This window comes from Sapajus apella, unplaced genomic scaffold, assembly GCF_009761245.1.
Source record: "Sapajus apella isolate SASKATOON/1434 unplaced genomic scaffold, GSC_monkey_1.0 scaffold6, whole genome shotgun sequence".
In the NCBI taxonomy this organism is placed as follows: Eukaryota; Metazoa; Chordata; class Mammalia; order Primates; family Cebidae; genus Sapajus; species Sapajus apella.
In genome coordinates this window covers 67,001,322-67,013,730 of record NW_022436946.1, presented here as the reverse complement: position 1 = coordinate 67,013,730, position 12,409 = coordinate 67,001,322, and the positions used below count along the sequence as shown (strand labels likewise).

Genomic DNA, 12,409 nt, shown 5'->3' with positions numbered 1-12,409 from the left:
CCAAGAAAAACATGCCTTAAAAGCTGTGATTTTACAAAGTGTGAGAGATACATGGACATAAACTAAACTTGTGTAAAGAGAAAAAGGAGATGAAAAAGGACTGCTTTATTCCAGATAGAAAGACTAAGGTTATAGGAAGGAATTACATTGTGATAACATTCTTTTTCTTCTTTGGGTACCCTTACCAACATTTGTAATTATATTTATTTATTAATTGGCTTTTTTGTTGACTCACGAACCCTTAACATTTAACTCAGTACTCTGGCACAATAAGTAGTTAAATGTTAAATTAATACCTCAATATATGAGACAGTAATGACACTTATAGAAAAGTGATATTCATGTATGTATTTCAGTAACATTTTCCTTTTAGAAATACTTTCTGCATAGCCTCCAAAAGGGAAACAGTAGAAAGGAAGGATCCCGCCCTAATATTAGAAAACACTTGAGTATTTCTATGGTTCTTTCCCTCCTTTTGGAGACTGCAGAAAAAAAATTGTAGAACCATAGCAATCTTAATGTTTATTCAAATCAATCAGTCCTGTTCCCTCAGCACAGCAGTGTAACCCACACAAACAATACCCATGCATCTGTTCAAAACACTTCTATGTGCAGATCACATTTACCAGTTTGGCTTCCAATCACAGCAATGACTATTTCTCAATGGTTATTTAGCCAGTCATATTAAAATAATCCTGCCCACTGATTCAGAATAGGAAGAAAAGGAGATAATGAATATTAATTGAGTGATTAAATATCAGGTTCTGTGCTAGAGTCTGTAAATACATATCTCATTTCATTCTCTCAAACCATTCTTCAAATAAGTTTCACGGATGAGAAATCTGCGGTTCAAAGAGGTCAAGAATTTGGTCCAGTTTCCAGTTTGTGAAGTGACAGACGTGGGATGCAGACTCCAGTAAGTCTATCTGATTCTAAAGCTTTTGTTCTTTCCAATCTGTCACCATACTATTTCATCTCTTTTGCCTTATTTGAATTTTACTAGGGAAGAAACTTTATAATGTACAACTGGAAATGTAGTAGAAAAGAAAAAGAAATTTCTAAGCCTCTCCTTCCATTGATGGTTCTTCTGGAAAGCACTAACAACCAAGAGAATGCCATGTTTCAGCCTTGCTCAAAGGAGATTAAAACAAACATTCTCAGCAGCTATGGTTTATGCCACAGCAAAATTTTGTATTACCCATGACTAAAACATGCCCCTCCTTTTCATAATGAAGATCCCAGGTCTCACTGTACCCCTTGTATCATTCATCCAATTCTGGCTGGCACTGCTCCATGGCTGCACTCCCAGAATTAGTATATTCCCAAGCCAAACCATTCTTCTATTTCGTATTATGTCTGCTTTAATGGGGGAAGGAGTCTTAGAGAAAAGGAAACAGATAGAGACTGTGTAAACAAAGCATATCGTAGGCTTGAGAGTGAAGTAAATTAGAGGAAGTTTGACGTTTTGCAAAGTGATAGCAATTACACAGTTTAAGCATAATTACATGCTAGCATCATATATAATATAAAAGAGAAATGTATTATAAGCAAGTGGTAAGGAAAGATGGAAATGCTTAGGAGTACATACACAGGAGAAAAAGAAACAGGTCCTAAGAGAATTAATGTAATTTCTCCTTTTAGTGGCAAGCACAAGGCAGTTTAATTTTACTTACTTCTCTCTTTGACAAGGTTATTTTTATGATCGCTTCTATTTCTAGCCAAATGTTCTCCAATGCAGTGCTCCTCAAACTTGACTGTGCTTGAAAATCATTGGAGAATTTGTTAAAATGTGGATTCTGATCCAGGAGCTCTGGAGTGAGTTCTAAGAGTCTGTGTTTCTAACAAGCTTACAGTTAATGTCCATGCTGCTGGACAATTTCAAAACTCCATTTGAGAAGCAAGGCTCTTGTTCATAAGACACTATATTGTGGAGTATGAGTAGGAAGAGGAGTAAAAAGATCTAGTACCTTAGAAAATGGGGTTAAAAGAAATATTTTCTTATTTTCCATTTCTAAAAATTCTCCAATTTTGGACTATCAGTATTAACATCTTTCATCAGATTAATTTCAGAAACCCGCTATGCTTTCCTTTTTAATATAAACAACATTTTTTCTTGTTTTGCTGACTTCTGGCATTTGAGACTAGTTAGTTCCTCAAATGTTAAGTCTGTTTATGTAACAAAATATGAATCTAGGTTTCTACTTTCAAATGGTCAATAGGATTTTTTTTTCTCATATGGATGAATCTGTGAACCCACAAAAATAAAATCAACTCGGGCATATTGGTTCATGCCCGTAATCCCAGCACTTCGGGAGGCTGAGGTGGGAGAATCACTTGAGGCTAGGAGTTGGAGAGCAGCCTGGGCAACAGAGACCCTGTCTCAGAAAAAAAAAAAAAAAAAAAATTAGCTGGAGATGGTGCTATGTACCTGTTGTTGAATCTACTCAAGAAGCTGAGGTAGGAGGATCAGATGAGCCCAGGAGTTCACAGCTGCAGTAAGCTAAGATTGCAACACTACACTCCAACCTGGGCAATACAGTGAGATCCTATCTCTAAAAATAAAATAAAAATAAAATCAATTTCGTTATTTGTATAGGTGTGTACATATGTCATCTGAATCCAAATGGATTTTAAGGTAAAAATACATCCAACATAACTTTGAAATTTCTTTTTGACAAGCAGTAATAAGTTTCAGTCTACCCAGGGGTAAACTAGTCTAAGAAAATGCTCCATAAATTATTGAGGGACACAGATTTGCTCCTTCTCTTTCAGAAGCTTCTGGCTAGGAAAAAAAAATACTGAAATAAGATTACCATTTATATAGTAAAACAGTATTTTTGTCAGTGATATAGTGAAATAAAGATTGATTCTCTTCCTTTCCCCGATCAGAAAATCAAGGCACAGAGAGGTTAATCCACTTGTTCAAGATTGTTGCAGTCATAAGCTCCAGCAGATGAGGCATGAGAATAAAATCCAGCTCACTGACTCTTAGACCAGTTCCTTCCTCTCCCCACATTGCCTGCCTGCTTAGATTCCACCCAACTTGGCTTTCATGTCCACAGGACTTCTCACCTTCAGACATGTCATTGACCCCTTAGAACTCCTGGGCTCAAGTGATCCTCCGACCTCAGCTTCTTGAGTAGCTGAGACATAGTGCATACCACCACACTTGGCTAATTTTCGTTTAGAGATAGAATCTGGCTATGTTGCCCAGACTGCTCTCCAACCCCTGGGATCAAATGATCCTCCTGCCTCAGTTTTCCAAAGTGTTGGCATTACATGCATGAGCCATGATACTTGACCTGATTTTTATCATTGATATACTGGAATTTTAGGCGGTTTCTAACTCAGTTTGCCAGTGAGATGCTAAGATTAGTTCTCAGCATGAGGAATGTCCTATTTCAATATTTTTGCCCAGATCTACTGGTATGTTATTATTTTTATTGCATTTTACGTTTTGGGGTACATGTGAAGAACATGCAAGATTGTTGCATAGGTACACACGTGGCAGTGTAATTTGCTGCCTTCCTCCCATCACCTATGTCTGGCATTTCTCCCCATGCTATTTCTCCCCAACTCCACACCCCCTGCTGTCCCTCCTCTATTTCCCTCACCAGACCCAAGTGTGTGATGCTCCCCTCCCTGTGTCTATGTGTTCTCATTGTTCAACACCTGCCTATGAGTAAGAACATATGGTGTTTGATTTTCTGTTCTTGTCTCAGTTTGCTGAGAATGATAGTTTCCAGGTTCCTCCATGTCCCTACAAAGGACACGAACTCATCATTTTTGATGGCTGCATAGTATTCTATGGTGTATATGTGCCACATTTTCCCTGTCTAGTCTATCATCAGTGGACGTTTGGGTTGGTTCCAGGTCTTTACTATTGTAAACAGGACTGCAATGAACATTCGTGTGCATGTGTCCTCATAGTAGAACGATTTATAATCCTTTGGATATATACCCAGTAATGGGATTGCTGGGTCAAATGGAATTTCTATTTCTAGGTCCTTGAGGAATCGCCACACTATCTTCCACAATGGTGGAACTAATTTATATTCCCACCAACAGTGTAAAAGTGTTCCTATTTCTCCATATCCTCTCCAGCATCTGTTGTCTCCAGATTTTTTAAAGATTGCCATCTAACTGGCATGACATGGTATCTCAATGTAGTTTAGATTTGCATTTCTCTAATGACCAGTGATGATGAGCATTTTTTCATATGTTTGTTGGCCTCAAAAATGTCTTCTTTTGTAAAGTGTCTGTTCATATCCTTCGCCCACTTCTGAATGGGCTTGTTTTTTTCTTGTAAATCTGTTTTAGTTCTTTGTAGATTCTGGATTTCAGCCCTTTGTCAGATGGGTAGACTAAAAAAATTTTTCCCATTCTGTTGGTTGCTGATTCACTCTAATGACTGTTTCTTTTGCTGTACAGAAGCTGTGGAGTTTGATTAGGTCCCATAGCCTATTTTGGCCTTTGTTGCCAATGCTTTTGGTGTTTTGTTCATGAAGTCCTTCCCTACGCCTATGTCCTGAATGGTTTTGCCTGGATTTTCTTCAAGGGTTTTTATGGTGTTAGGTCTTATGTTTAAGGTTTCAATCCATCTGGAGGTAATTTTAGTGTAAGGTTTCGGGAAGGGGTCCAGTTTCCCTTTTCTGTACATGGCTAGCCAGTTTTCCCAACACCATTTATTAAACAGGGAATCCTTTCCCCATTGCTTGTTTTTGTCAGGTTTGTCAAAGATCAGATAGTTGTAGGTGTGTTGTGTTGCCTCTGAGGCCTCTGTTTTGTTCTATTGGTCTATATCTCTGTTTTGATACCAGTATCATGCTGTTTTGATTACTGTAGCCTTGTAGTATAGTTTGAAGTCCAGTAGTGTGATGCCTCCCGCTTTGTTCTTTTTGCTTAGAATTGACTTGGCTATGTGGGCTCTCTTTTGGTTCCATACGAAGTTTAAGGTGGTTTTTTCCAGTTCTGTGAAGAAGGTCATTGTTAGCTTGATGGGGATAGCATTGAATCTGTAAATTACTTTGGGCAGTATAGCCATTTTCACGATATTGATTCTTCCTAACCATGAACATGGAATGTTTCTCCATCTGTTTGTGTCCTCTCTTAGTTTGTTGAGCAGTGGTTTGTAGTTCTCCTTGAAGAGATCCTTTACATACTTTGTTAGTTGTATTCTAGGTATTTTCTTCTCTTTGTAGCAATTGTGAATGGAAGTTTGTTCTTGATTTGGCTCTCTTTAAGTCTGTTATTGGTATATAGGAATGCTTGTGATTTTTGCACATTGATTTTGCATACTGAGACTTTGCTGAAGTTGCTAATCAGTTTCAGGAGAGTTTGGACTGAGACAATGGGGTCTTCTATATATACAATCATGTCGTCTGCAAACACAGACAATTTGACTTCCTCCTTTCCTATTTGAATACCCTTTATTTCTTTTTCTTGCCTGATTGTTCTGGCTAGAACTTCCAATACTATATTGAATAGGAGTGCTGAAAGAGGACATCCTTGTCTAGTGCCAGATTTCAAAGGGAATGCTTCCAGTTTTTGCCTATTCAGTATGATATTGGCTGTTGGTCTGTCATAAATAGCTTTTATTATTTTGAGATATGTTCCGTCAATACCTAGTTTATTGAGGGTTTTTAGCACAAAGGGCTGTTGAATTTTGTCAAAGGCCTCCTCTGCATTAATTGAGATAATCGTGTGGTTTTTGTCTTTGGTTCTGTTTATGTGGTGAATTATGTTTATAGACTACCGTATGTTGAACCAACCTTGCATCCCCGGGATGAAGCCTACTTGATCGTTGTGGATAAGCTTTTTGATGTGCTGTTGCAATCAGCTTGCCAGTATTTTATTGAAGATTTTTGCATCTATGTTCATCATGGATATTGGCCTGAAGTTTTCTTTTCTTGCTGAGTCTCTGCCAGGTTTTGGTATCAGGATGATGTTGGTCTCATAACATGATTTGGGAAGCATTCCCTCTTTTTGGATTGTTTGGAATAGTTTCAGAAGGAATGGTACTTTGTATGTCTGGTAGAATTCGGCTGTGATCCCATCTGGACTTGTGCTTTTTTTGGGGTGGTAGACTCTTAATTGCTGCCTCAACTTCAGATCTTGTTATTGGTCTATTCAGCGTTTCGACTTCTTCCTGGTTTAGGCTTGGGAGGATGCAAGTGTCCAGGAATTTATCCATTTCTTCCAGGTTTACTAGTTTATGTGCATAGAGTGATTTGTAATAATCTCTGATGATGGTTTGTATTTCTGTGGAATCTGTGATGAGATCCCCTTTATTGTGTGCTGATATCCCCTTTTATTGCATCTATTTGATTATTCTCTCTTTTCTTTTTTATTAATCTGGTTAGTGGTCTATTTTGTTGATCTTTTTGAAAAACCAGCTCCTGGATTTATTAATTTTTTGAAGGTTTTTTTTGTGTGTCTCTATCTCCTTCAGTTCTGCTCTAATCTTAGCTATTTCTTCTCTTCTGCTAGGTTTTGAGTTTTTTTTATCTTGTTCCTCTAGCTCTTTCAATTTTGATGATAGGGTGTCGATTTTATATCTCTCCTTGCTTCTCAAGTGGGCATTTATTGCTATATATTTTCCTCTAGACACTGCTTTAAATGTGTCCCCTAGATTCTGGTATGTTGTGTCTTCGTTCCTGTTGGTTTCAAAGAACATCTTTTTTTCTGCCTTCATTTCATTGTTTATCCAGTCAACATTCAAGTGCTAGTTGTTCAGTTTCCATGAAGCTGTGTGGTTCTGAGTTAGTTTCTGAATTCTGAGTTCTAACTTTATTGCACTGTGGTCTGAGAGACTGTTTGTTATGATTTCCGTTTTTTTTTTTTTTTTTTTATTGCATTTTAGGTTTTGGGGTACATGTGAAGAACATGCAGGATCGTTGCATAGGTAAACACATGGCAGTGTGATTTGCTGCCTTTCTCCCCATGCTATCTCTCCCCAGCTCCCCACCCCCTACTGTCCCTCCCCCATTTCCCCCCAACAGACCCCAGTGTGTAGTGCTCCCCTCCCTGTGTCCATGTGTTCTCATTGTTCAACACCCACCTATGAGTGAGAACAGGCGGTGTTTGATTTTCTGCTCTTGTGTAAGTTTGCTGAGAATGATGGTTTTCAGGTTCATCCATGTCCCTACAAAGGACACGAACTCATCATTTTTGATGGCTGCATAATATTCCATGGTGTATATGTACCACATTTTCCCTGTCCAGCCTATCATCGATGGGCATTTGGGTTGGTTCCAGGTCTTTGCTATTGTAAACATGGCTGCCATGAACATTCGTGTGCATGTGTCCTCATAGTAGAACGATTTATAATCCTTTGGATATATACCCAGTAATAGGATTGCTGGGTCAAATGGAATTTCTATTTCTAGGTCCTTAAGGAATTGCCACACTGTCTTCCACAATGGTTGAACTAATTTACACTCCCACCAACAGTGTAAAAGTGTTCCTATTTCTCCACATCCTCTCCAGCATATGTTGTCTCCAGATTTTTTAATGAGTGCCATTCTAACTGGTGTGAAATGGTATCTCAATGTAGTTTTGATTTGCATTTCTCTAATGACCAGTGATGATGAGCATTTTTTCATATGTTTGTTGGCCTCATGTATGTCTTTTGTAAAGTGTCTGTTCATATCCTTCACCCACTTTTGAATGGGCTTGTTTGTTTTTTTTTCTTGTAGATCTGTTTTAGTTCATTGTATGTTCTGGATATCAGCCCTTTGTCAGATGGGTAAACTGCAAAAATTTTTTCCCGTTCTGTTGGTTGCTGATTCACTCTAATGACTGTTTCTTTTGCCATGCAGAAGCTGTGGAATTTGATTAGGTCCCATTTGTCTATTTTGGCTTTTGTTGCCAATGCTTTTAGTGTTTTGGTCATGAAGTCCTTGCCTATGCCTATGTCCTGAATGGTTTTGACTAGATTTTCTTCTAGGGTTTTTATGGTGTTAGGTCTTATGTTTAAGTCTTTAATCCATCTGGAGTTAATTTTAGTGTAAGGCGTCAGGAAGGTGTCCAGTTTCTGCTTTCTGCACATGGCTAGCCAGTTTTCCCAACACCACTTATTAAACAGGGAATTTTTCCCCATTGCTTATGTTTTTTTTCTGGTTTGTTAAAGCCACTGCTCAACAAAATAAGAGAGGACACAAACAGATGGAGAAACATTCCATGTTCATGGTTAGGAAGAATCAATATCGTGAAAATGGCTATACTGCCCAAAGTAATTTACAGATTCAATGCTATTTCTAGCAAGCTACCATTGACCTTCTTCACAGAACTGGAAAAAACCACCTTAACCTTCATATGGAACCAAAAGAGAGCCCGCATAGCCAAATCAATTCTAAGCAAAAAGAACAAAGCAGGAGGCATCACACTACCGGACTTCAAACTATACTACAAGTCTACAGTAATCAAAACAGCATGGAACTGGTACCAAAACAGAGATATAGACCAATGGAACAGAACAGAGGCCTCGGAGGCAACACAACACATCTACAACCATCCGATCTTTGATTTCCATTCTTTTGCATTTGCTGAGGAGTGATTTACTTCCAATTATGTGGTCAGTTTTAGGGTAGGTACGATGTGGTGCTGAGAAGAATGTATATTCTGTGGATTTGGGGTGGAGAATTCTGTAAATGTCTATTAGGTTTGCTTGTTCCAGGTCTGAGTTCAAGTCCTGGATATCTTTGTTAATTTTCTGTCTGGTTGATCTGTCTAATATTGACAATGGAGTGTAAAAGTCTCCCACTATTATTGTGTGGGAGTCTAAGTCTCTTTGTAAGTCATTAAGAACTTGCCTTATGTATCTGGGTGCTCCTGTATTGGGTGAATATATATTTAGGATCGTTAGCTCCTCTTGTTGCATTGATCCTTTTACCATTATGTAATGTCCTTCTTTGTCTCTTTTGATCTTTTTTGGTTTAAAGTCCATTTTATCAGAGATGAGAATTGCAACTCCTGCTTTTTTTTTGCTCTCCATTTGCTTGGTAAATCCTCCTCCATCCCTTTATGTTGAGCCTTTGTGTATCCTTGGATTTGTAATGGGTTTCCCAGATACAGCACACCGATGGGTTTTGGCTTTTTATCCAATTTACCATCTATGTATGTTATTAATAGTAAACTTCATTAGCTCTTTTATATCTCCTATCATGTATGATGAGCTTTTGAGAAATCTAGTTTTTGAACTCTAATCTTCCCTTACTACCTCAGCTTCCTTTCCTTTGGTCATCCCCAATTCCAACTCCCTGAAGTCCATGATCCTGCCTCTCAAATCTCAGTTACTCAGAGAGTGATGAAGGAAAGGAAATGTGAACTGTCTTATTTTAGAGAACCTTGTCCCATTCACAGCACAAACATTTGTTCTAACCTTCACAGCTAGGATGATCGAATGATTCATAGTCTACATCAGGACACTTTTGAAAATGACAGGAACAAGGTTAAAACTAGGCCATGGTCAGGGGTATAAATTAGGACTGTGCTAGGCATATTGTAACATGGTCACCCTAACAATGGCTACATGGGGCTCTCTGTGAACTCCTCTAAGATGTCCTGGAAAAGGCATTGAATGCCAGGAAGTTTAGTGGACCCTGAGCAGTAATCTATGCATGAAATGTGGGTACAGCCTCTAGATGTTCCACTACATTGTAACTTTCAGGTGTCAATTGATTTAATGACTTTTAAGATCTGAAATTATAGTGAACATATGCAGAGATGTGCACAAAGCAACAGATTAAAGAGATGAGACATGTTATTTTTTTTTTTGTCTTTGCTTCCAGCTGACTTAAAACTTCTGTTTGTTGGATATAAAACATTTTTCTGTTTGCAGAACGCATACATCAGAAACCAATGTTGATCAAGAAGAGAAATCCAGAAGTTTATATTTAATTACCCTTGGCTCCCTACTCCCATTCTTTGTTTAAGAGCCAAGTTTATGTTTAATTTTAAAAGGAAAGCAAGGCTGAGAAGTGATAAATTGTACTAAGAAGATATAAAAATACTCTTATTTCATAACATAAATTGTGGAAATCCCCTGCACAGTGACATCTAATTCCCTCATGAGGAAATGCAACAACACAAAGAATGGGGTATTGTATCATTTTAAGCTGCCTTATAAATGCTATCTCTGAAATATTTTCCCATTTGTTTCTTCACAACTCCAATCTTTGTCTCTAATAGTCTCCTAACTCTTAGTTCCCTTGAATTTATTTGCAGTCCTTGTTATCTTTTGCAAATACTTTTCTCAACCTGTAACTCCCCAGTATAGAACATTTCAATGGCCCCCAATAAGGAAACTACAAAATATTTAACCCAATTTACAAATCCCTGCATCATCTATGCCTTGTGACTTATTGCTGGAAAAATAATGGGCTTGCATTCGTTGAATGACTGTAACCAAAGATTAAAAAGACATGCTGAGACTTTCTCTCAAGTGACTTATTCTCTTTGAAAAGGTAGTTAAAATACTAGTGCTGGGATGGACTGGGATACCCCAAGAGCTGGTTGGAGAATGGTTTTTATTTCTGTTTTGCTGAGCTCGTGGCAATTGGGGAAGCAAATAGGGGGAAGTGAGAGGAGACCAAAATTGTTTTAGTCTAGGAAACAGGTGGAGGAACTGGATTCCAAGCTGTGGAGAAGAGCTGAAACCTGGAGGAGTGGAAACGAAACAAAAATGAAAACGGAGCAGAGAGAACAAAATTGGAGGAGAACTTTCCAAACTATTTTTAAGTCTCTTTCAGACTGTAAGAGCTCATTTCATCCAAAGAAGACTTATGTTTGATGTTCGGTGCCATAGATGTGGACCATTTGACTCTGAATCTTGGTTGCACGTTAAAATCACAAAGACATTTGGAAGATGATAATTTGCAGCATTCATCTCTGGATGTTCTCATTTACCTGGTTTTAGGTGAGGCAGAAAAGTGTAGCCCTTAAAAGTTTCCCCACCAACAAGGTAACTCTTGTGAAGATAAAATGAGATTACCCATGTGACTGCACTTTACACAGGGCTCCTAAAGATTGATCTTATTGATAGGATCCTGTCTTATTGACAGCATTACTAAATCAACAGCCACTGAATTTCAAAGCAAAGGCGAGAAGGAGCACAGTTATGGACAATGCTAGGGCCTAAATTCAGTTCAGAGTAAATTTTTCAACAAAACCTTGAAATCCAAGTTAGGTAAAGAATAGGGTCAAGCAGCCTAGGAGAAGTAAGAGCATACACAAAGGCACAAAGGTCAGAAATAGCATATTCTGTGCAGAATGCATTTAATTATCTGATTTATTCAACAACCATTTATTGCATACTTAATCCATGGTTCACACTGTCCTATTCAGTGGGAGCATAAATGTGACTGACAAGAAATGTATAAACTAAAGTGGATTGGACACAGCAAGGCTGTCTTCTCCTCTAGAGCGCTTGCAATGGTGGATTGGTCAAATTGAACTTTAAAGGCACGTTTAGGAGCAAGCAAGGGGCAGGATCTTCCTGCAGTGAAGTTCTCATGCCTCAGCTAATTCAGAGTCAAAGACTGGATGTCAGGAAGAATGGGCTTAAAAGTCCAGTGTGATTAGCTTCACAACAGACAAGCACATGAGTAAGGATCTCATATATATCCTCTTACTGGCACATTGCAAAGTCTCTGCAAATATGAAACAGCAATATTATTATTCTTTTGGCTCTTCAAAGCAAATGTTAATAAACTGATAAAAAATATTTTAATACTTAGTATTAATCCCACAGAAACTATAAAATGCATTTAATATTAATGTATTAAAATTGAAACATTTATTCACGTCTTCAGATGTGCAGTGACCCAGTTCATCCAAGTTTTAGTAGTTGCCTGAAACTCTTTGTGGAAAGATACATAAATTCACAAACACATATACAGGAGTATTGAGATCGTAACTCTTCCCAGACATGTTTTTTTCATTAAACATTTTCCATGTTTCTAAGGAAATATGTGTATGAATCAAGAGTAGCTTACCTAGTCAGCCCAGGGAGAACCAGGGCCAAGGACAAGAGACCCCTGGGCACTGAGGGTGTTCCATAAAGTGGCTGGGAGTTGAGAGGGGAAGCTGGAGACTCAAAAACCAACCAAAACACAGAATAAGTTAGTGCAGTGGTTTGCAAATATGGTCCTAGTACCAGCTATGTCAGCATCACTGGGAACTTGATAGAAATGCAAATTGTCAGGCCAGAATATATACTGAGCCAGACCCCTCGAGGGTGGGATCCAATAATGTGTGCTTTAACAAACCCTCCAAGTAACTTGATGATTGAGAACCACTAGATTAGCGGTCCCCACTCCTGGCTGCTTTTGAATCTACTTAAGGACTATATTAGTTTGCTAGGGCTGCCATGACAAATACCACAAACTGGGAAGCTTAAATGAAAATT

The 12,409-nt window shown here is 38.3% G+C and overlaps 1 long non-coding RNA gene across 1 annotated transcript; it reads right to left on the bottom strand.

Moving 5' to 3' along the window:
* Positions 1-11,260: 11,260 nt before the first annotated feature.
* Positions 11,261-12,164, bottom strand: LOC116549083. The gene is made up of 2 exons (XR_004267705.1): positions 11,997-12,164; positions 11,261-11,651 (listed from the first exon to the last, which is right to left on the bottom strand). It is a non-coding gene; the product is annotated as an uncharacterized LOC116549083 (long non-coding RNA).
* Positions 12,165-12,409: the final 245 nt, after the last annotated feature.